At 31.7% G+C, this 26,565-nt stretch overlaps 1 pseudogene; it reads left to right on the top strand.

Annotated features, from left to right (window-relative positions):
- The window catches only part of LOC113190759 (large ribosomal subunit protein uL30-like 1 pseudogene), a 28,772-nt pseudogene extending 6,155 nt beyond the window's left edge, over positions 1–22,617 (top strand).
- The last annotated feature ends 3,948 nt before the right edge of the window (positions 22,618–26,565 follow it).

Raw genomic sequence — 26,565 nt, 5'->3', positions numbered from 1 at the left:
GATGAAAGATGTACATAAAATTAGCTTCTACACCATGTCTACATAGAGTAGTTATGTTATTTATGCTTATATGCAAAGAAATAAAAATTATTTGTTCAAAAAAACCCTATCTTTCTATAATATTCAATGTAAACAATCTAAACCCTTTCATCAAAAGATATAGATTGGCAGATTGGTTTAAAAAACAAGTCTCATCTATATCTTGGTTGCAAGAGACTCACCATACATGCAAAGACATCCATAGACTGAAGATGAAAGGATGGGAAAGATGTAAGATGCAACATAAAACCAATCAGGGGTAGCCATTCTCATACTGGGCACAGTGGACTGAATGCAATATTAATCAGAAGAGAAAAGGTAATTTTGTACTGGTTATAATTTATAAACATTATGTCACAAACAATGATATATCTGTTCATAAAACAAACTCTTCTCAATATCAAGAGTCAAATAAACCACAATAATAAGACTGGGTGACTTCAACAACCTCTCTCACACTATATAGATGATCCAGAAATAAACTAAATAAAGATTACTCAGATTAAAGAAAAACTATTAACCAAATAGATCTAATAGATATCTATAAAATATTTCATCCATCAACAACTGAATTCACCTTCTTCTCATCAGTATAAGGAACATATTCTAAAATAGATCATTTTAAACCACAAAGTAAATAATAGCCAATACAAAAACAAAAGAAAGACAATTCCTTGCATCCTATCAGGTAATAATGAAGTAAAATTAGAAATTAATGACAAGATAAAAAACAGAAGCAACTCTAAGACCTGGAGACTACATAATACACTTTTGAAAGATGAATGGATAGCAGAATAAATCAGGATAGGGAAAAAACAATTCTTACATACCAATGAGAATAGTGATACAACATATCAAAATTTCTGGGATAATATAAAGGCAGGTCTAAGAGGAAAATTTATAGTGATGAATTTATACTAGAAAAAAATTGTTAAAAAGACAAATAAATAATTTAACATTGCACCTGAAGGCTCTAGACAAAGAAGTCGGTATGACAGGAAATACCAAAGTCAGTATGACAGGAAATAATTAAATCAGAGCCAAAATCAATGAAATGAAGAATAAAAAAAGATACAAAAGATCAATGAAACAACAGTTATTTTTAAAAGGATAAACAAGATTGATGAAACCCTAGTCAAGTTAATCAAAATAAAGAGAAGTTAAAAATAAATAAAATTAGACATGAAAATGCAAATATCACCATGGACACTACTGAATCTATAGAGAATCATCAGAAACTAGTTTGAAAATTTATACTCCAACAAACTAGCAAATCCTGAAGATATTGACAAATTCCCAGGGACATATGACCTACCCAAATGCAAGTATGAGGTATAGAAAACTTAAACAGATAAATATCAAGTAATGAAATTGAAGCAGCTCTTAAAAGCTTTCTAAAAAAGAAAATCCCAGGACAAGATTTTCATCTGATTTCTGAGACCTTTAAAGAAGAACTAATATCAGTCCCATTGAAATTATTCCATAAAATAGGAAAGGAGGGAACATTGTCCAACTCATTCTACAAAGCCAGTATCACCCAAATACCAAAATCAAAGACACATCAAGAAAAGAAAACTTCAGATCAATATCCTTGGTGAATATAGATGCCAAAAAAAAATATTAAAAAGATAGTACACCATGATTAAGTGGATTTCATCCAAGGAATGGAAGGTTGGTTCAACATTTGGAAATCAATAAATGTATTTCACCACATAAATAAAGACAAGTGTCACAGGATTATCTCAATAACTGCAGAAAAAGCATTTGACAAAGTAGAGTACCCATTTGTGTCTAAAACACTAGAAAATATAGGGACAGAAAGAACTTATCTCTATATTGTTAAGGCTTTATATGACAAATCCAAGGCCAACATTATGTTGAATAGAGAAAAACTGAGCATTTTCTCTAAAAATAGAAATAAGATAAGAATACTCACTTTTATCATTCCTGTCCAATATAGTCCTTGAAATTCTAGCCAGAGAAATCAGGCAAGAGAAAATAAATTAAAATGATACAAATAGAAAAAGAATAACTCAAATTATTTGTTTGCCAATGACATGATTCTATATTTAGAAGCCCCAAAGGCTCCACAGATCCTAAGTGAATTCAGCAAAGTAGCACCGTGCACAATCAACACTCATAAACCAATCATGTTCCTATACTTCAATTTTGAATCTGTTGAAAGAGAAATTAGGAAAACTATCCTATTCAATGTGACATAAAAAACACAATATAATACAGTACAACACAATACTTTGGAATCAATCTAACAAAAGAGGTAAAGGACCTTTACAATGAAACTATAAAACATTAAGAAAAAAATTGGAAAAGACCTTAAAAATGGAAAGACCTCCCAGGTTCTTGGAAAGGCAGAATTAATATGGTCAAAATGGCTATACTATCAAAAGGGCTATACAAATTTGATATAATTCCTATCAAAATTCCAATGACATTCTCCACAGAACTAGAAAAGGCAGCTGTAAAATTCATTTAGAAAAACAGGCCACCCAGAGGAGCCAAAGAAATACTTACTTAGGAAGAAAAGTAAAGCAGGAGTCATAACAATATTGGAATTTAAATTATACTACAGAACTATGGTAACAAAACAGCATGGTATTGGCAACAAAACAGTCATGAGATCAATGAAATAGACTATAAGACATATAGACAAACTGACATAAATACATTATCTGATACTAGACAAAGTGCCAAAAGCCTATGTTGATGAAAAGATAGCTGTTTTAACAAAAGGTGCTGGGAAAATTGGAAATCCATATGAAGAAAAATTTAATTAATCCCTATCTCTTACCTTGCACAAAAGTCAATTCAAAGTGTTTCAAAGATCTAGAATTTAGACAAGAAACTCTGCAACTTCTAGAAGAAAATATAGTCCCAACACTCCAACATATCATCACAAGAACTGACTTCCTTAACATGATCATTAAAACACAATAAATACAATAAAAAGTCAATAAATGGGAGTGTATTATATTAAAAATCTTCTGCATAGCAAAGGAAACAAGTAAACATGTGAAGATCCAACAGAATGGGAGAAAATCTTTGCCACTTGCTCCTCAAATAAGACATTAATAACTAGAATATGCAAACAATTAAAAAAACTTAACACCAAACAATAATAATAATAGTATCCCAATCAATAAATGGGCAGAAGAATTAAATAGACACTTCTTAAAAGAAGAAATATAAAGTCAACAAATACATGAAAAAATGTTCTACATCTCTACCAATTAGGGAAAAGCAAAATAAAAATACATTGAGATTTCATCTCCAGTCAGAATGGCAATGACAAAGAATACAAAAAATAATAAACATTTGTAAGGATGTGGGGGGAAAATGTACACTTATTCATTATTGATGGGACTGCAAATTAGTGCTACTACTCTGGAAAGCAGTATGGAGATTTCTCAAAGAACTAGGAATGGTACCACCAGATGAACCAGTTATAGCACTCCTTGAAATAGATCTAAAAAATCTAAAATCATCATACTATAGTGATACAGTCATATTAAAGCAACACAATTCATAATAGCCAAGTTATGGAACAACTTAGGTGTCCTTCAACAGATGGATAGATTAAAAAAATATAGTATACATACAAATTAGAGTATTACTGAGCCACAGCATGTCACACAACACACACACACACACACACACACACACACACACTTTTACAAAGTTATTCTCTGTAAATATTTATTATGTAAAGTTTTCTGTTTTTTAAAATAACCATGACCATTTAGTACTCTTAAAACATCACCTAATTAATTCTCCCATCTTACAAAAGAATTTCCTAAATTCTACAGAATGAAAATTCTGCAATGAAAAATTTGTCATGACAAGGTCTTTGGATTCTAGGATTGGGACTTATGGGTAAATTAATTATAATTCCCCACAATGAATGAAATAAACTTTCCCAATTACTGCATACATATTTTAATTATACTGCCAAGATTTTTGAACTTATTTCCATTCCTCAGACTCTCATAGATTTCCAAACTAGATAATAATGCTCATGGATCCTGATCTTCTTAGGAAGTATTTTGTTGATAATAACAATGAATTTAGCTGAAGCCTCTGTTTCCACATTCTGATTCTTTGTGCCAATCTATAATCTTTAAATTACTGCAGCATGTCCAACTTCTGGTTTTCTTTTGTTATATATCTATTTTTTAATGTATAATTTACATAGCACACATTGATTTATATAAACTAATATATATTCATATAGAGCTAGAAGAGAGAGAGACTGTGTGTTATACTTAATTTTATTTAAAATATTTAATTCTAGTAGTATGTACATGACAATGTTCTCTACCCTGTGGAAATAATATCCTTCTCTTTATCTCATTTTACGTTTTCAACTATACCTAACTAAATAACAACTTATCAACCAGATACACATCACATACAGGAGTATTAAACAGATAATTTGGAATAAAGTGTCCCTTAAATTACTGTCATTGTGTACTTACCAAAATTTCTTACCTCGAGGTATAGAGAAGACTGACTGATTTTCTACAAGAAAGGCTAATTTATGTTCCTTTTCCATTTATGAAGTTTTGCTGAATATTTAGTATTCATATTTTGTTTCTCCAAAAAAATCTGTAATTATTTGTAATTTCTCATTGTTCACACGTTTCATTGTAATGTTGCCTGCATCGAAGTATAATCTACCATTTTAAATTCATAACAAGTTTTCTTTTCAATAATAAGAGGGAGTTTATTTTCATCAGCATTGTGATTTTTGCCATAGGATAGCATATTCACACTATTTCTTACAAAATTTCTTACAACAGAGTGAACTTATCAGTTTTTAAATTAAAAGTATTTTGTTCTAATATCTTCTTTTGGGTAATCATGGAAGGAGCCACAAGGGAACCATGATTTAATTCATATGTATTTGTTTCCAAATAAGTCTTATCAAGGTTACACAGCTTGCTGCTCTTTGAAACACAGTTGCTGCTAAACAAAATGCCAATTAATATCATATTTAATTGTAAGAGACTGTCAAAAATTATTACTTTTTATGTACATAAACATTTAAAATTTATTTTATCATCTAGCTCTGTAATCCTACTGGTGTACTTCAAATATCAACATGCATCCTATTTAATTTTTTTAAAGTAATATCTTCAATCCCTTCTTCTTTCAAGTAAAAGTTAAAAAATAAAGTCCTCTGTAGAATTAGAATAGGATTTATAGGTTTGGGTACTCTGAAGAGAATGAAAACTAATTCATCTATTAAATAATATGAAATATCATTTGTTTACTTGGGATAAAACATAATAACTACACTCAAAAATAAATTCACTATTTCCTAACAATTCTACAATAACAAGTTGTGTTAGAGTGTATTGTTTATCCTAGTTAACTAGATTTATATCTGTGATTATTCCTAGAACTTTATAAGTATAATTTTGAAAAAAATTGGACTTCTTAATGGGACTTTGGTATAATTGACTTTTACCTAGAGTCTATTATTTTCTAGAGTAGATACCAAAATCTCAGAATGCTATTCAACATCTCTTCATAATTCATTCCTACTTATTGTTTTATCCTATCACCTTGTGCTTTTCCATTTCCCGATCAAAGACTAAAGTGAACTACTGGCAATTCTCACTGTCATTATCTTGGTTCTCTTCTTTTCTCTCTACTGACTTAAATTAATTATCATTATTATAAATCATAGTTCAATAATTATTAAAAGCATAAATTTTCTAGAAATTTTTATTTTATGACTCCATTTAAAATTATTTCTGCACTTTAATTTGTCATCATATTATACATCTAATTTTGTTTTAGCCTTTGAAAAAATTGTGAGTTGCACTGGGAAAAACATTATTATTATTATTTTTTTTCCCTCTCTCAGTTCTGGATCCAAACCCAGGGCCCACAGCTAGGCAAGCACTCTACCACCAAGTTACACCTGCAGCCTGGGAAAACACTAAATTTTATGCCTATTTTTATATCTGCATTGCCTAGTTCTATTGATGATATTTTCCTAACTATGCTTAATATCATTTGTTTTCTGAATAATCTATGATATAATTATATTCAGCTAATTTCAGTGGTAAAATTTAATTGCTCATACACATTTTTGTTTATGTTTGTGCATTCCCCCAATTGCCTGTTTCTCTATAGTTTGTATGAAAATGTCAATGGGAACCATTTAAATATTATATTTAAAAAAAACTTTTAAATCAGAAACTATTAGAAATTCTACATTAAATAGTACATTGATATGATTGCATGCCAAGAAATAAATAGGGACAAAATTAAGGAAAATCACAACAGCATGTAGTACTATTAGAATATAAGCATTATTGTTGTTTAAATAATGCATTCTTACTTAAATACTGAATCTGACATTGTTAGGTTTCTTTAATAGTTATTGCTTCAGTTATTTTGTAAACATCACATTATTCAATAAATAATAAATCATACTCACCACTTTCTTTTAATTTCCTTTTCACATTCATAAGCAATAAGAGAGCTTTTTAACCAAAATATCACAAAATAAATATATAAAGACATTTGATAAGTGCTCAAACAGAATTAGTAGACAGAGTTGTACAATACATAACTTGAAGTTCAAAGAAGAATTCCTGAAAAGAACCAGGCATTGAGCTGAGAACATGGGCTGAGAATTGAAAGCTGAGTAGAAAATATTAAAGTTAACAAGAGGGAATGCATGCTTGAGCCTTGCAAGACAAAAATGTTAGCAAACACTAAATCTATGCACTAGCAATATATCGGGCATGTATATACAATATGCCAGTCTCTTGAAAGATGCTAAGAATCTAGAGGTAAAAAAAGAAAGTATTAAAAACATTTTAGTGGGGAACCCCAAAGAGAAAATCAGTGGGACTATGTGTCATTATTGACACTCATTTCTTCTGTCACTAATGTTGATAAGATACCGCATAAAACTGAAGATGGGATTAGATAAGGAAAAATTAACTTGCCCAGTGAATAATAAATAGGTTTTAATAATTCCACAAATTTTAACTGAACATCTATTAAGTAAACACAAATTAAGACCTTGGGGTGACAGGTTGCTAAAGGGAGAAGATTTTATTATTAGAGATTTTTGGTCTGACACTCTTAGAAAATGGGTGAGTTACAAGACTAATGAAGAGCACATCAATAATTCTCTGGACGGTAGGATAAACAAGTCCCACCAAAAAAAAAAAAAAAAAAAAAAAAAAACGGGACCAAGTCATGCTCAGAGTGGAGCAAGAAACAGTGGACCTGATTTTTTAGTAACACACTACTATTCATTGACAAGCAATGATTCAGACAAAAGCATGCAGACTGCCATGTATCTTTACTCCTAGTCTAATCATCTGAAGACCAACATGGTTGTTTATGTGTTTTTAATATTTAAATTTGATGCTTCAAATTTAATATTGTAAATGTAGCCCATAGTCTGGAAGATTCATCAAAACTTGTAAATTTGATACAGAAGCCCTCTAGGTCTCAAAAGTCAAAATACCTGTGATTCATCTCACTAACCTGCTTTGACAAGTTATCCAAATTCTTATTATGCTCATTAATATTTGAAAAGCTCTCTGTAAAAGGACATGAATTTAACATTGAGTTTAGAAAATAAATAAAATAAGGATTATTTTCAAAGTAATGTCTTGCAAAATAGTTATATATTTTTTTATTTTATCCTTTGAATTATTTAATGGCATTTCTTACACAAAAAATTTTGCTCTTTTCACCAAACCAACAAACTCATACTTCTGATGATATATCTTAAAGATTTTTTTCTGTATGTAAGTCAAATCAAACTTTGAAAAAAGCAAAAGCAAGTCCAAGAATAAATAAGCATATTTATTTTCTACCCATTGCATTGAATTTTCTCTTAAATATTTTACCTATAAAGCTTTACATTCTTGTCAGTCTTTACATTTAAATTTCTAATCAACACTATAGTGAAATGCTTAATTACAGTCATTTGGCATCTTGAAGTATTGGGAGAATGTTATTCTCACATGTTGCCAAAGGATAGCATGGGAATATATTAAATTAGTAAAAATGCATTTTATCTTCTGATTTGTACTATAACTTGATGTACACAGCACTCCATACAGTATGCATACTGTAATTTGATGTACATAGTAGAATTAGTAGATTTTTTTCTTAGAATTTGATCTGGCCTACCCGTTAATATTTTTTTCAGGAAAGTAAAGAACACACAATTATCTTTGTAACTAGCAAAATCATGACACATATGACTTGCATTGTATGTTTACTTTTGAGTTTGCTAATATTGAAAATAATGTAAATTACTGCATAATTTCTAAAATACATTTAGATTTTTTCTGTCTCAATACAATTTGTGGAATACATTATATATTAAACATGTAATATATGGTATATTAAATCACTAAGAACTAAGTGAATATTTCAGGCATGAGATCAATGCCTAATTTTTGGTTGCTAACAGAATCTGTGAAGGACAAGGGCCACTATCATACATCACTTCCCTGAGTGCCAAATTATGCAGTGACTTAAAAGTGTGGAGGATGCCCAGGAGAGGTAGGAGATAAAAAGAAAAAAAAAATATTTCCAAAGTGGTACTTCAGGCCAGATGATAAAAATCTCAGTAACAAGGTAATTTGTCAAGGAGGAAGAGGGGCTCATAAGAGGATTTTAATTAGAATAGTTTATAATTTTTAAATCAACCTCTGAAGTACATTCTGTCAGGGCTAAACACAAAAATTTGTCATTATCATAACTTTTAAAACTGTGGTTTTATCATCATTTAAATTTAAATAATTGAAGTGTATCCAAAATGGTGTATAATCTGATATTCATGTATTTCTTTCATGTCTCTATTTGGTGATATGGCATTTCAATGCTCAAATAGAGTACACTAGGAATAATAAAATAACTAATTTTATTACATTTACAATTTCATGTAAAATATAATCATCTAACCTACTTTATGAAGTTTTTTGAATTGATATGGATTCACTACTCTCTTTCATAGCTCAGAAATACAAGAATATATTAATATTAATATTTTAATTATAACCTATTCATTTAAGCTTTAAACAAAACTTAATACATTCTACATAGCTATGTTTTTCCTGGACATATGGAAACTCACATGTGTATGAGTTTTCTAAATTTCTAAAACCTTTCTAGTTTAACAGCTCTCTGTACATATTATCTTCATTTTCTACTGTTGCAAAGATTCCTCTCCCTTTTTAAATTCTACTTGTTTTTCTCCTTTTTTATAATATTTTTAATCTATTTTCTAATATCTAAAATGGGTTACACTCCATTTTGTCATGTATTGTTGATCATTTCATGATACATATGCATATATAGACATTCTTTTCCTAAATTGGAATAAAATGCAAAGTTTCAGAATTTATTTTCCACTACTAGAAATACGAAGATAAATTAGCTATACTTGCTTTAAGTCACATTTTTATTTCACTTCAAATGTACTTCAGAAAATACAATAGGGACATGTCAGTGAAAATCCATATAGACATAGAGAGTGACATTCTTTTCTTTTGTAGTCATAGCTTTAAAATCAATTAAATGTGGACAAAGGGAGTCTGAAGATACCAACTGAGTCAACACAGTTTTATTGATATTGGTCTGTCTTTACACCTGAAACATACTTTAGCCATATGTCAATCATATTCTAACCTCAAAGCCTTTATTATTTTTCTCTAGATTATGACTTTCTTCTCAGTTTAAATGGATTGGAAAATTGAAAAGCTGTTTTACATTTTCTGCTTCCAAGACAAAAATACAAAACTAATCTAAAATGAGGCAACTGGCAACATATCAACTTAGTCAATCACTATTGACATAATATTCAATTCTATCTGTATGCTAATATCGATTTTTGTCCGGAAATTAATTTTTCAAATATAAGTCAACCAGGAACATGAAGCATTAATATAATTCCAGTGAACAAATATGGATAATTTTTAGCAGTATGGTGTCAGTGATTATATTTTAGCAATATTTAGATAAAAAACAAAGTCACAGAAATCTTTCCAGAATTTCTCTACATTCACTTTTGGTATTAAAGGGTTTATTTTAAGTACAAAGTAGAAGCTAATACAAGCAATATTCTGGTGTAGTTTATTGAAGCAATATTTTCATTTTAAAATAAATCATAAAATAACTCTTAAATTGGGCTGGAGATATACGTTGTTGGTTGAGTGCTTGCCTTGCATGCACAATCCCAAGCACCACAAACAAAATAAAACAAAAAACAAAAACAAAACAAAACAAACTCTTACACTGAAGAACTCTTAATCATCAATATTTTTAAGAAATATTTTTATATTAGAGACATTTTAAAAGGAAAAAAGATTTAATTATTTTAATTTGTCCTCTGACTAAAGAGGATAAAATTCCTAGACTTCAGTATTTTTATTCACTAGTTAGTTTAATAGTTAATTTGAGAAAATATTCAGCATGCATTTTATATGAAACTTTCATTTATAATATTTTGTAGTAATGTCCATGAGTTGTAATAAAAATGCATTGATCCTTTTTCTTAACTTGATCTTCACAGCAGAATTTTTTAAGAAAATAGTTTTTTTTTGTTGTTGTTTTTGAGCCCATTTGAGTATCTATAATAAACTAGGGGATCTATGAATAACAATTTCTTTATTTCTCATAGTTCACAAATCTGGGAAATCTAAGATAAAGGGGGCTGCAGATTTAATGTGTGAGGTGCAACTTTCTCATAATCTATACAGCTTCTTCCTCTTGTGTTCTCACACAAGACAGAAGCAAGAGAACTCTCTCAGACCTCTTTTATAAGGGCACTGAAACCATTTATGAGGGTTTTGCCCTCTTGGCCACTCATTTCTCAAAAGCCTCATCTAACACCACTACTTTAGCAGTTGGGATTTCAACATATAAATTTGGGGCTGGCCCGTAGATTCAGAATATAGTACTGCAGAATAATCTACTCTGAATATTTCTAACCAAAATATGACTTGAGATTATTTAGAATATTATTTTTTTCCTTTTCTTTTACCTTTGAATCAATATGTTTTATAAGTTGAATGTTCTTTATCTGAAATACTTGGGAAAGAAGTGATTCAGTTTATGGATTTTTTTTTTTTAGATTTTAAAGTGTTTACATATATGTTTTAGAATATTTTTATAATACATCCTAAGCAGAGAATCTATTTGGAATATTTACATTGGGAAATGTTTTAGGGATGAGATTCAAGTTTAAACATGAAAATTATTTGTTTTATATACATTTTAAACACATATACTTCAGGTGGTTATATCAATATTTTTAATACACCTATATTTTCACTGTGACCCATCACTCAAGGTCAGATGTGAAATTTTTATTATACAAACATATATAGGACAAAATAAGATTAATTTTGCTCACATTATGATAAATAATTGTTTCCATGCAAGCATTTGGAAATCTGAGATATTTATTTGTGATACAAATACCTTTGCCTCTAAAGCACATTGAAGATATATTTTACTTTATAAAAATTGATAAACTGGTAGTTATAAGTTGTTACAAATCTGGAATAATTGGTACAATTGTTGTCAGTATCAAGAAAGAAATGAATAGAAAATGTTTCATTTAATTTAAATTTTTTTTTAAAAAGTTAAGACAAAATATTAAAAAAATATATTTCAATAATATTATGGCCAAATATTGATTCCAAACTGTCAAAATATTTCTTAATGTCAGTGAAATTTTTATATTTATATTATTTCTCATTTATAGGTGTATTGGAACTTTCATTAAAAATCATACTACCACAAGTGGCAGGCTGAAATATGTTATAATGTATTAAATATAAAATTTAATGATTTAGGAGGATCCAAGATGGCAGGCCAGAGGGAGGCACCATTCTGTGTCACTGCATGACTTGGGACTCAAGTTGTGAGAATACTGCTTCTCTGCAATTGAAATTCCTACTCCTGCGTGGGAATCACATCCACTGTGCCCCTCCAGGGTTCCAAGCCTCAGCATCAGAGTAGGTCTCCGAACTATTTGCTTATGCAGGACTACTGGGTACTCAGGTGGGCAACCATCAGCAGAACTTTCCACCACACACCTGAGCACAAATCATCCCCACCACACCTGCGCAAGACATCAGGCTGCTTCCCACACACACAAGATCTCCAGCCACTACTCCGTGTGGATCCCCATCTACCAAAAAGGGGCTACCCTGGCCCCTGCCATCTTGGGACTATGCACCATGGACATAGTCCTCTATGCACAGTCGAGTGCCTGCACCTGGGAACTTCATACAGGCTCTGAAGTCAGCCAATAGCCACACACTGCACAAGCTCATCTCTGAACTCATTCTCCAATGCCATCACTACTTGGTTCCCCCTACATGACCCAACAGCTCACCGCCTAAAGCAGGTATCTCCATCTTGGGCCATCTTCATCACCATCTTCAGTCGGGGGGCAATACCCAGTTTGGAACTATGGCTGGTTAGGTACCCAGTTTCTAACTTCCTCCTTTCCCCAGCAGCTGCTACCCTGGCACAGTGACATCCTGATTAACTTCACTACCCTGAGGGTGGAGGTACCAGCTAACAAGAGAGGACCCCCACCTATTTGATGAGAAGGAAAGCAGGAAAGACACAGATTTCAAAACAAAACAATCCTGTTTCTTCCTTCAAGATTTTTTACATCCTCTCCCTCTCTGTTCTCCCACCCTCACATCCCCAACATATGCTAAACCAAATGCTTTACAAGAATTAGGATTTTGAGGACTAGAACATCTAAATAGTCTATCAAAGCTGTATTGTATATATATTTTTTCTTTTATCCCAACAATTTCTACTATTTTAACATTTTTTATTTTTCTGCTACTAATATTCCTTTTTAGATTTCTCTTTCACACTTCCTAAAATATAACAACTCTATATCCTCACCTCCTACCTCCTCAGCATATAATCCTTCCCTCACTCCTGGTTCTTTGGTTCATTGCCCACTATCAGAAACTGTAAACCCTTTTATAAACCTATTGAATATACTGTAGATAATAATTAAATTTACCATTTCTGTAAACATCTTAATAGCAAACATTTGTTTTTAGGGTGTGTACTGTTTATATCGGGACCTGTTAACGTTGTCCTTCACCTTGAAGGAGAGGTATTGGATCCCTACAGGGGTACTATAAGTCTATAGGGTAAAAAGTTAACTCCTTGGATCCACAGTGCTAGAAGAGAAGACATGCACGCAATATGAAAAGACAAGAGAGGAAAGTGACCCAAACATACCAAGATACCACATTATTAGAATCCATGGCAAGCACACCAGAAGAAAATATAGAGAAAAAGTTCATGGTGTACATGATTAAAATGTTCTATGAATTAAAGGATGATATAAGAGAACAAATATAGGCAGCAAAGGATTATTTTGACAAGGAGCTACATAAACAAATACAGGAAGTAAAAGATTACTTCAATAAGAAGACAGAGATATAAAAAACAAAAACAGGAATCTTTAAAATGAAAGAAACCAAATAAAAATAAACCAAATAAAAAGCTTAATTGAAAGCATCACCAACAAATTAGACCACTTGGAAGACAGAACCTCAGACAATGAAGACAAAATATATAATTTTGAAAAGAATGTAGACAACACAGTGAAAATGGTTAAGAAACCATGAGCAGAACATTCAAGAAATATGGGATAACATAAAAAGACATAATTTAAGAGTTATTGGGATAGAGGAAGCCAAAGAGTGACAAACCAAAGGAATGAACAGTCTATTCAATGAAATAATATTAGAAAATTTTTAAACATAAAAATTAAATTGGAAAACCAAATTCAAGAGGCATACAGGACGCCAAATGTACAAAATCAAAACAGATCCACACCAAGTCACATTATAATGAAAATGCCTAACATTCAGAATAAGGAGAGAATATTAAAGCTGTGAGAGAAAGGAATCAGATTACATATGGGGAAAACCAATTAGGATAACTGCATATTTTCAACCCAGACCCTAAAAGCTAGAAGATCCTGGAACAACATATATCAAGCTCTGAAAGAAAATGAATACCAAACAAGAATCTTATATCTAGCCAAATTAAGCTTTAGATTTGATGATGAAATAAAAAAAAACTTCCATGATAAACAAAAGTTAAAAGAGTTTACAGCTAGAAAGCCTGTATTAAAGAAAATACTTGGCAAAATATTCCATGAATTTAAAAACAACAATGAAAATCAGCAAAGGAGGTATTACATTAAAGAAAAAAACTAATCAAAGGAAAAACCAAGTCAAGTTAAATACAAAAACAAAAACAAAAACAAAAACAAAAACCACTAACCAAACAAAACCAAAATGACTAGAAATACAAATCATTTCTCAATTATAACCCTGAATGTTAATGGCCTAAACTCACCAATAAGAAGACATAGAGTGGCAGATTATATTAGATTTTTAAAAAAACAACATATGCTGCATCCAACAGATTCATCTCATAAGAAAAGACATCCACAGACTGAAGGTGAAAGATTGGGAAAAATCATACCACTCATATGGATGGTGGAAGCAGCAGGGGGTTCCATCCTCATATCAAATAAAGTAGACTTCAAGCCAAAGTTAATAAAAGGGCATAAAGAAAGATATTTCATACTGCTTAAGGGAAACTTTCATCAGCAAGACATAACAATAATAAATTTATATGCCCCAAACAATGGAGCATCTATGTTCAGCAAACAAATCCTTTTTTAAGTTCAAGAGTCAAATAGACCACAACACAATAATTCTGGGTAATTTTAGCATACCTCTTTGATCATTGGATAGATCATCCAAACAAAAGCTGAACAACAACAACAAAAAACCCTATAGCTTAAATAATAAAATCAATAAGTTAGACTTAACTGACATATACAGAATATTTCATCCTTCAATGAACAAATATACTTTCTTCTCATGGATCCTTCTCTAAAATGACCATATATTATGCCACAAAGCAACTCTTAGCAATTATAAGATAGTAGAGATACTATTCTGCACTCTATCACATCATAATGGAATGAAATTAGAAATCAAGAATGAAATAAAAAATAAAGCTACTCTAACACCTGGAGACTACATAATATGCTACTGAATGAACAATGGGTTGCAAAAGATATCAAGTAGGAGATTAAAATAATTTTAGAGTTAAATGAGAACATGAACACCACATATCGAATCTCTGGGACAGTATAAAGGTAGTACTAAGAGGAAAGTCATTGCATAAAGTTCATTCCTTAAAAGAAGAAGTCAACAAATAAATGACTAAACATTACATCTCAAAATCCTAGAAAAAGATCAACAAATCTACACCAAAAGCAATAGAAGACGGAAAATAATTAAAATCAGAGCTGAAATCAATGAAATTGAAACAAAAGAAACGTTTTAAAAAATGAGAATATAAAAAGTCAGTTCTTTGAAAAAATAAAAAAAAAATTGACATACTCTTAATTGACCCTTAACCATGCTAGAAAGAGAAGGAAAGAGAAAATTCAAATTACTAACATACAATATGAAAAAGGAAATATCACAATAGACACTACCAAAATACGGAAGATAATTAGAAATTATTTTGAAAACTTTCACTACAACAAAATAGAAAACATCAAAGGCATTAAAATTTTTCTAGAGTTATTTGATTTGCCCAAATTGAATCAGGATGATATACACAATTTTAACAGATCAATTTCAAGCAATGAAATTGAAGATACCATCAGAAGCCTACCAACCAAGAAAAGCCCAGGACTGGATGGATACACAGCCAAGTTCTACAAGACCTTTGAAGAAAAAACTAATATCAATACTCTTCAATTTATTTCAGAAAATAGAAAAAGAGGCAGCACTTCTGAACTCATTTTCTGAGGCCAATATCATCCTGATTCCAAAACCAAGCAAAAACACATCAAAGAAAGAAAACTTCAGACCAATGTCTCTAATACACATAGATGCAAAAATTTCAATACAATTCTGGCAAATCAAATACAAAAACAAATCAAAAAGATCATGCACCATGATCAAGTGGGATTTATCCCAGGAATGCAAGGTTGTTTCAAAATATGGAAATTAATAAATGTAATTCATCACATCAATAGACTTAAAGAATCATATGATCATCTCAGTAGATGCAGAAAAAAATATTTAACAAGTGCAACACTCCTTCGTGTTCAAAACACTAGAAAAATTAGGGATAACAAGAACTTATCTCAACATTGTAAAAGCTATCTATACTAAACCACAGGCCAACATCATTCTAAATGGAGAAAAATTGAAAGCATTCCCTCACAAAACTGGAACAAAACAGGGATACACTCTTTCATCATTTACATTTGACATAAGTTCGTGGAACACTGGCCAGAGAAATTAGAGAGATGAAAGAAATTAAAGGGATACAAATAAGAAAAGAAGAACTCAAATTGGCACTATTTGCCGATGATATGATTCTATACCTAGAAGACCCAAAAAGTCCCACCAGAAAACTTCTATAACTAGTAAATAAATTCAGCAAAGTGGCATAATACAAAATCAACACCCATAAATCAAAGGCATTTCTATATGTCAGTGAAAAATCCTCTGAAGGATTCTCAATAGCAAAAAAACAAAACAAAACAAAACTTGGGAATCAATCTAACAAAACAGGTGAAAGACCTGTAGAACGAAAAGTACAGAATGCTAAAGAAAGAAATTAAAGAAGACCTTAGAAGATGGAAAGATCTCCCTTCTTCTTGGATAGACAGAATTAATATTATCAAAATGACCATACTACCAAAGATACTATACAGACTTAATGCAATTCCAATCAAAATTCCAATGACATTACTCATAACAAATAGAAAAAGCAGTCATGAAATTCATCTGGAAAAATAAGAGACCCAGAAGAGCTAAAGCAATCTTAGCAAGAAGAGTGAAGCAGGTGGCATCACTATACCAGATCTTAAACTATACTACAGAGTGATAATAGCAAAAACAGCATGGTATTGGCACCAAAATAGACTGCTAGACCAATGGTACAGAATAAAGGACATGGAGAATAACGCATTATTATTACTAATACACATAATTACAGTTATATTAGACAAAGGCACCAAAAACATACATTGGAGAAAAGATAGCCTCTTCAACAAATGGTTCTGGGAAAACTGGAAATCCATATGCAAGAAAATGAAATTAAACCCCTATGTTTTATATTTTATATACCTCATTATTTGGGTCCTTATGATTATGGCTTCTTGGTACTTGATATGAGTTATTTTCTTGATTCTAGAAGAATTTTATTAATTTATTTTGGTGCTACATAGTATTTTACTAATGTTAGAGACAGGTTGTCTGCCTTGGAGTTCATGGATATTCCTGTGGATTGTGCTATTAAAAAATTGAAATCGTTAGTTCATAGATTTAATTGAAAATACGTTCCACTTCCAAAAAACTCTGAAACTAAGAATGGATACCCAATTCTGATCTCCCTTAATAATTGATCTTCCAATAATAATTGGAAATTTTTTATTTCCAACTTTTTATAAAATCTTGAATGTAACCTAGATAGATAACAGAATTTGTCTCAAATTCATTACATCTATTTAATAGGATGATTATCACACACTGCTCAACACAGATTCAGAATTTTATATCTCTATATTTTGACATTGAATAATCAGTAGTTAAGTTTGGAGTGTGATATTTGTGCCACGTTATGAAAAGAAAAGAAAATTCATGTATTAGTGTGTGTGTGTGTGTGTGTGTGTGTGTATGTATGTGTGTATTTGTATTTGTGTTTTGCATCAAAAAGAAACAGAAATTATGGGAAGACATACAGTTCTTATCCACTTATCCACAGCTCTCATATATAACAGTGGAGTCTGTGTTTAAGATACACATTAGGGCTTTAAACTCTTTGGTAAATCAAAAGGAATCTAAAATATTAAGTATATGGCAATTTTGTTGTTTCAATTAAAAGTATTTCATCACATTTTAAAGGGTACCTAACATAATTCAGGTTGTTTTGAAGTTTGAAAGAGATATGTCTTGTACAAAGACATAAATATTTGAAAGTTTTACGAGAGTTATGTAGCTATATTCCAAAATTCATGAGTGTAATCTAAAAGTGCCATAAAATAGTAAGAAACAAACTTGAGAATGAATCTATTATTAACCAGAAAAAGAGTAAAATTCATGCACCTTGGTGCCCTTAAATTAGTCCCAGAAGTGTTCAAAGTAATAGAACTGTTTTCCACTTATTTCTATATTAGTAAACAGGAAGTGATCCTGCATTGTTATATGATTGTGAAATAAGAAGGCTAGCAGTTTTAGAAAACCAAAGAATTAATTTTTTCCAAGAAAGTTGATTCTTTAGAAAACTAGCATAATACAAAATTGAGAGAAAATTAAAAATTTCAGAGCTTATATATTGCAATAACAATAATAATAATAATAATTCATGAAAAACATATCACAAATATCTTCCTCTAGTATATAATTTGTATGCACATTGTTAGCTTTAAGGTAATGCAAAATGTTTCATCTTTTATAATTAGGACTAAGCATTTATTATTTCCTTTCCCAATAACACAGACATATTCTGTTTTATTTTTATAATTTTTTTCTTTCAAATGCTAGCCTTGGAAAGAGAAAAATGGTATTAATGGCAATACTAGAAATTAATTACCTAAATAGAGTTACAACACATAATTAAAAGGCAAGAAAATACAATAAAAATCCATTATATAAAATATAATTCAAAATAAATAATTTTCTAATATTATTTTAGAATTTTTGCAAGTTATTTTTTAATTTTCAGTGAGTTCATTTCCCCTAGAGTTGTACAGATACAGGCTTTGGAGGAAAAAAATATAGGCAGAAATAATAAATTACAAATATGTTGTAATTTAGGTATAAAATCAAACAAAAATCCATTTGTTTAAAAAAAATAAAGCACTATATTCAGGAGTAAATAATATGTCATTAATGAAAGGCATTACATATCCAGATATTGTCTGTGAATATGTAAACATGGTTTAGTGAACTACCATAACTTTATTGTTAGCACTACAAAAATAAAAGCAATTAGCAATAATAATAATAATAATTCATGAAAAACATAATTTTTATGAAATTGGTTAACACATGAAATCATCTCATTGAAATATACATGCAAGGGCTTGCATATTTGAATGAAATTATATGCAAATAATAAAAGCCAGAAGCCAAAAAGAGAAGAAAATCAAGCATGACTTCAAACTCAAAAACTCATATATAAGTACTATATATGTTTATTGCAAATTAGGTTTTTAAAATTTATAGTATTGATCAACTCCAAAGTCAGATTATACTTTTCCTACACAGGGAGTTAGAGGAGTAAAATCAAGGTGATATTACTCTGCTCTATTTGCAAAATGCTGAATTTTTCACTGCATAATTTGAAATGCATACAACATGCCATAGTCATAAAAATAGTGTAGTCAAACTGATACCAAATCACACCAAAGTTCAGTACTTTGAGGCTATAATAATTTACTTTTTTACACATCTACTTGTACAAACAACAGATAAAAATCAAAGAAATAAGTGTCTCTTTGAAAATATAAAAGTAATATAGTTAGATATAGAACAATGAATAAGAAAGAAAACACAATTTAAAACTATGCACAATCAAAGAAAGTTCAGATTGTTGAGCAATGACTCAACATTAAAAGCAAATAATATGACTTATTTACAAAAATAGATCTTGACATGACAAAAATTGACAAGTATTTTAGAGAGATAAATTTCCAAACTATCATAAAAAGAAACAAAATGCCAAAATTGCCTTATATCTATTAGAAACTTAATTTTATTTGCAAAGCATCCTGCAAAAATGTAAACAACGACAAAAAAAAACCTCTTCAAAAACAACAAACATTAATAATAAGAAGAAAATGGAATAAAAAAGTTCAGGAGAAAGAAAAATGTTCAGGCCAGGCACAGTGGCCCATGCCTGTAATCCCAGAGGCTTGAGAGACTGAAGCAGGAGGAGGCCTGCAAAAGTGAGGCCCTAAGCAACTCTGTGAGACTCTGTCTTCAAGTAAAATACAAAATAGGGCTGGGGATGTGGCTCAGTGGACAAGTGCCCGTGAGTTCAATCCCCAGTGCCCCTACCCCCGCAAAAATAGAAAAGAAAATGTTCAGAAAAAAATGCTAGTAATGTCTATATCTCACATTTGAGTTTTATCCAGAGTTGATGCTGATGAAAATTTTTTACTATTCAACAGAACATGCCAAAATATTTCACATATAATTAATAAATTATTTAAAACAATATACTTAAAAGACAGTTATTACTTGCCACATTGAAAAGTGGCTTCTCATAGCTGTCTCACCATTGTATGTGACATGTATTAGGCAAATATATCTTGTTTCTTAATTTCACAGGTCCAAAGATAGAATCTGTGGCCCATGAACTGAATTAAAATTTATTTACTAAAATCTTATCCGTACCTTGTTAATGTGATTATGAATTTGACAAGATCTTGGTGTTGAAAAGATGAGATGAGATGATGAAATTTAACTTTAGATTGGACTTGTTAAAAAATTTTTGTTTAGTTCTTGATGAAGCTTTATTTTTTAATTTAATTCATTTATATGTGACCTCATGCATGCTATGCAAGTAGTCTACCACTGAGCTACAACCCAACCTTAAATGGGACTATTGATGGTGATTTTATGAGAAGACATTTTTAGTGAATTTGGGAATGGGTATTTTGCAGTTCAGAAAGAAGTGAATCCTTGGGGGCCAGAAGATGGATGGTGGTAAAAAAAAAAACATTCTCAGATGAATCCCAACATCCCTTTCTCTTAATGTGCATGTCTGATTTCAACACTTTCCCTTTAGTTTTAACAGTATTACTGAATATGATAAAATATCATTCTTGCAATTCTTGCATTGAATATTTTTCTTTTTTCAAGGTATAACTAATGGATGGTGGGGTCAAGAAGCAGAGAAAGATGGGTGAAAAGAGCTCAGGAAGAACACCCATCCCCAATGACATGTCTCCTCTAGACATGCCCCACCTCTGTGCAGTCACCACCAAGTCAGTCCATTCAAACTCGGATGGACTGACTAGGTTATACCTCTAATAATCTAAAGTTTTTCACCTCTGAATATTTCTGTATTAACAGGGGCTTTTAGTTAAAGCTGATATTCAAACCATAACATTAGGATTGTCCTTCCACAAAGTTAGGATGATGTGATGTGAAGGACATGCTTCATTGCTAAATCTTAGATAAAAGAGACAAAACAGTTAAGAAATTGAACAACTTCTGAGTTGAGATCCTATGGCAGAAAGGCATTTTTGCCTACAGTAGGCAGTCTGAGACTGTAGAAAATAAAATTCCAAATTGGTAGACTACAGTATAGGGGCAATTTCAAATAGCACTTTATTCTTAGTGGTCAAAATGATTTCTGATTGATAGTTTGGGATCAAGATTTCTCTGAGTAGTGATGACTATTAAACTTCTTAAAACGTCCACTTATTACTCCTTCTCTCAACTCTAGCTTTCCTGTTTCTTTCTGCTTTCCATTTTATTTGTGAGAAAAATAAATAACAAATCAAAAAATAAATAAATGAAAGATCCCTTAAATGGTAATTATGTATGAAAATTATGGTACATAATTTATCAAGAGAGAGAATGTTCTCATATATATGTTCCTAAATGTTCTGAAACTTCAATGAATCAGAAAAAGACAACTAGGGAGAACAGAGGTTTCTATGATCAAGTAAACATAGAGTTGGTCCTCTTTTCCCCACCTGGTGGAAGTGCACAGGTGCAGTAATCACAGGTGGCAGAGGAAGAGCAAAGAAAAAAATCCATTTGTTTCCAGCAAATCTCCTGAAAAAGAAGGCTGATTATCAAGCTCTCAAAGCTACCCAGGCCAACCAGGCACTTTTGGCGAAAAAGGAGAATAAAGGGAAAGAGTACAGATATAAGCGACTGAAATCATTTCTACATGATTCCTGGCAGCAGAAACATAACAAAGCCGTGCCCCAGATGACTAGAAGTGAAACTGCGTGCTCTGGAAATGCCTGATAAACATTCCTTGGCCTTTGTTGTATGCATCCAAAGGACTGATGGGGTGAGCTTACTGGACCATTGTAAGATTTCCTCTAAAGAAAATATTTAGTGATGTTTTTGTTAAAATTTCCCCTCAAAGCCTAAAAATGCTACAGATAGTAGAATCTTATGTGACCTGGGGATTTCTAAAACTGAAGTTGGTCCAGTAACTTGTCTTGAAATGCGGACAAGCAAAGGTCAAGAATAAGACATTCCCCTGACAGACAACACAGTGATTGAGGAACACCTGGGGAGGTTTGTTGTCATTTGCCTGGAAGATCTCATTCTTGAAATTGCCTTCCAGGGAAAGTATTTCCAGGAGATCACTAGGTTCTTGTGCGCTTCTCACTTCTCTGTGGCGGGTCATGCTACCAAAAATAGAGTGGGCTTCCTCAAGGAGATGGGCTCACCTGCCTATCCAGGTGAATGTATCAATTAGCTCATCTGCCAGCTGAACTAAACCTAGAGTATCTGAAAGTAGTGTGTTGGAAGCATGTATATTTGTTTGATGGAATTGTTACCAAGTATCTTCAGAGATAATTTTTTGCCTTAAGAAACTGGAAGAAACGGATTGGGGAAGAGATGGCAGGTTAAGATCATGGCAGGCACCTCCCATGACAGCCCAGTTCCAAGGAAAATTCTATTGTTTTCCACACTGATCACCTCTGCCTCTGAAATCAACATGGAGGAAAGAGTGCTGTTTTGTCACATCTTCTATCCTGAGGTTTAATATTAGTGAATGAATAACATATATATATTTCCCTAAGAAATGGACCAAGTCCAGGAGAATACTTGAATCTAGAGTTCCTGACAGCCTTGTTTTAAAAAGACTCAAAATACTTAGGAAGAAAAGCACAAAAATCAATTTATCATTTGTCTGTTGTGAGTGTGTGTTCCACCTTTTGAGTGACAGTTTTGTGAACTCTCAGACTTGCTTTGGCTTTAAGTGTATCTGAGGGCTTCTCTATCCTATTCTGCAACAGACTCAAAGTTCGTTTTGCTAGGTCAGAATTTGAAAAAGAAAGACGCCTTCACCTTGAACACAGAAATATACTCAAAATTTTGCTTGAAATTTCAGGGTGTCCATAGACCCTTCTCTTTTAGGACCTATACATATTCTCTGAGGAAGTCTTGTTCTTATCAGCATTTGGTCATCCAGGCCATGATCCTACTAGTCTTTGGTTCCATGCCCTGTAGAAGACCAAAAGTTTACCTGGCCAGTTGTATTTCTATTAAGAACATAGTGACAGGCCAGGTGTGGTGACACATGTCTGTAATCTCAACAGCTCAAGAGGCTGAGGCAGGAGGATGGCAAATTCGAGGCTAGCCTCAGCAATTTAGCAATACCCTGTCTCAAAATTTAAAACAAAAAAAAAAAGCCTATATTGGGATGTAGCCCAGTAGGAAAGCAGCTTTGGGTTAAATCCTGAGTGCAAGAAAGAAAATATAGTGATGGATTATTCATTTTCTGCACCATCTGTAACTGCATTGCTGAGCATTTCTCCCTCTGGAATTCAGGAAAAAAATTTCCAGATTTCCCTGATCAGCCTTCTCCTTAAAATCCACATTATGAAGAAGGGAGCCATTTTCTTGTTTGGACATGGATGAAATTAACACTATTTGACTTTTTTAGGACCCAGGGAGGCAACTCAGTTGAAATTTTTTTTTAATTATATTCTGGACTTCAGAAGTATTGTCCTTTATCTTTATGGTAATGAGGTAGATCAAAAACAAGGCTTCTGGGGATGATAATCCTGAAAAAAGTGGATACTATTTGTTTTTGCCAGTGTCTACCCCTAAAATGGTACTTCCCTCTATTCCCTCTCAGTTGCTTCAGCTTACTATCTAAGCAGTTGGTGAGACACTGTTAGAACCTGGATAAAACATACTTAATTGTTATGTTTCTTGGTACTTTGGGATCAGCTTTGCTGCAGTTTTGGCTCTTGAAACCCTCAAACACAGCTGTGAAAATTGAATTAGAGGTATAAGAATGCCTTAAAATGTGCCAGGTGATGAGGTAATTAAATAGATTTGGTTCCAGAGTTTAACCTGGTAGAAACAGATGTTATAAATGTTTTACTTTTATATTGGAGAGCATGGTGAAATCAGATTATTTAAAAATTATGTAAGACAAAGTTATGGAAAAACAGTTGTAGGGAGGAAAGCCTTGGGTTTATATCCCAGGTCTCTTACTAAATAAGGGAATGAGGCTGGGCTGTTGTTCCATGGTAGAATGCTTACCTAATAAGCATCAGGCTCTGGGTTCAGCTCCCAGCACTGCAAAAATGAAGCTAACATCCTCTAGCTTGTTTGACACACATGATTATTAAAACAATTAAAATACTAGTTTTAAATTTATAATCCTACATAAACAATTATCACACAAAAAAAGAAGAGAACAATTAGGGATTGATCTTGGGATTGGTGAGTTCTGTTTGGTTGCTTTACAATGGAAGAATGAATACTTTCATGCTTGACTCTGTTTGCTTGCGTATATGTAGGACTCTGAGTGAACCAGTGGCATTTTAAGAGTTTTTGTTATAAAGGCTTGGCTTACTTGAGGCATTTTCATTTGCATAACTCTGAAATAATAATTTTCAGTATTGTGTAATAATAAGATATTATTTTTCAGTTATATTTAACATAATTTTATGCAAATCAATTTGTGTGTATTATATACACAGGATGTGAATAACTTCTTTATGGTCTCTCTTCACTGAGACCTTTCTCTCTAAGCAATGATATTTTATAATGTTGTTTACAAAAGGGCCAAAACATGAAAATAAACTGAGGAGAAAGGTTAGATACTCAGCTAAATGTACAAACTGAACTAGCAATGAAATGTTCATATAGCCTGAAACACAGGATAAAAACAAAATTTTTAATTTTTAATGATTTACAATATGTAAGTTTTATTAGCCTTGTCAAATCATGATTAATGACTTTAAGTCACTATAATGCTCATAGCACCTTAAGATATTGTCTCCTTTCAAGAGCAGAATGTGGTACTTTGGACTACTTATTTCAGAGCACTTATATTTATCACCATCTATGTTTTTCTCTTTTCCTGGAATGCACTTGGACCACACTTTGAAGATTCCCTTGCTAGGAGTCTCAGCCACCTCACTAATTTCCAGCCAATGAGAATATGTGCCAGAGTAACAGATGTTCCTTTCAGTCTCTCCCAGACAAATGATTCACAAATATTCCCATTCATTTTTCCCATCTGTAGAGGCAAAAACAAAACAAACAAACAAACAAACAAACAAAAGTAAGACAGGAGAGAGAGAAATGGCAGATCTCAAACAGTGAAGCCCGAGGCTAGGGGAGAATTACTACCTAAATTATAGGTGTAAGGCTGCCTGTAGAACTTACAATGAATTGTCATGACATTCAGGAATAAACTTCTGTTGTTCTGTGTCACTTTCATATCTGTGTTCTATATTGTAAGTACTTTGTTCTAACACAGAACTTTTTTTTTTTTTGGAAGTGGGGGTTTTGGCATAAAAACACATTAAAAATACGAACTTAGCTTAATGTTAAGGTGACAAGCTGAAGGCAAAAGTGGAGTAATACAGCATGCGAGTAAGACCTGCATATTTAGGAACATCTTTCATTATGATTACCAGATCATGAAACTGGAAGAATGTACAAAACAGTCTATAATTTAAAGAAACTTTGATTCTTATGTTTAACCAACATGAAGTACACGACATTTTCATAATTCGGAGGAATAGATCTCCTCCAGAAAAAGAAATATATTTTGATTGTTGGTGAGAGAAAATTTTATTTGGTGGGTATCACCAATAATAACAAAACACAATCTTACAACAAGCTAAATATATATATAAAACACAAAACAAACACAAAAATATGCACTGTGCATTCTGTCAGGGCAAAAGTGTGTATATTTATGTATATACTCACACACATACACACACACAGAAATGTGCAAAAATGTACATATATACATAATACAGCTTTTTTGTACTATTATGTAACTTATGAATAAATATAAATGAACATCAACATATATAACATACATATGTACAACTATGTATATATAAGTCATATATTTGTAATATAAAAATTATAAAATTGAATGTTGCATTAAAGAAGTTTGGGTTATTCTATCATGCACACCTCCCATACACACATGCTACAAATACATTTCCACATGTATAATTAAAATATTGGTCCTAGTGTTCAGACACATTTTCCTAATACAACCAGAGTCTCTCTTTTAAATACTGAAACTATAGAACTACAGCTGGACTCTTGGAAAGCAGATCACAGATAGAGGCAGGTAAGTTCAAGGTTATCACAGCTTTGTACAGACAAGCACTCTATAGCCTATAAATATATACAAACACTTATGGTGATAGAAGAATTCAGAGGGAGTGTTCAC

This window comes from Urocitellus parryii, chromosome 2 (genome assembly GCF_045843805.1).
Source record: "Urocitellus parryii isolate mUroPar1 chromosome 2, mUroPar1.hap1, whole genome shotgun sequence".
NCBI lineage: Eukaryota > Metazoa > Chordata > Mammalia > Rodentia > Sciuridae > Urocitellus > Urocitellus parryii.
This window is presented reverse-complemented; position numbering and strand designations above follow the sequence as displayed.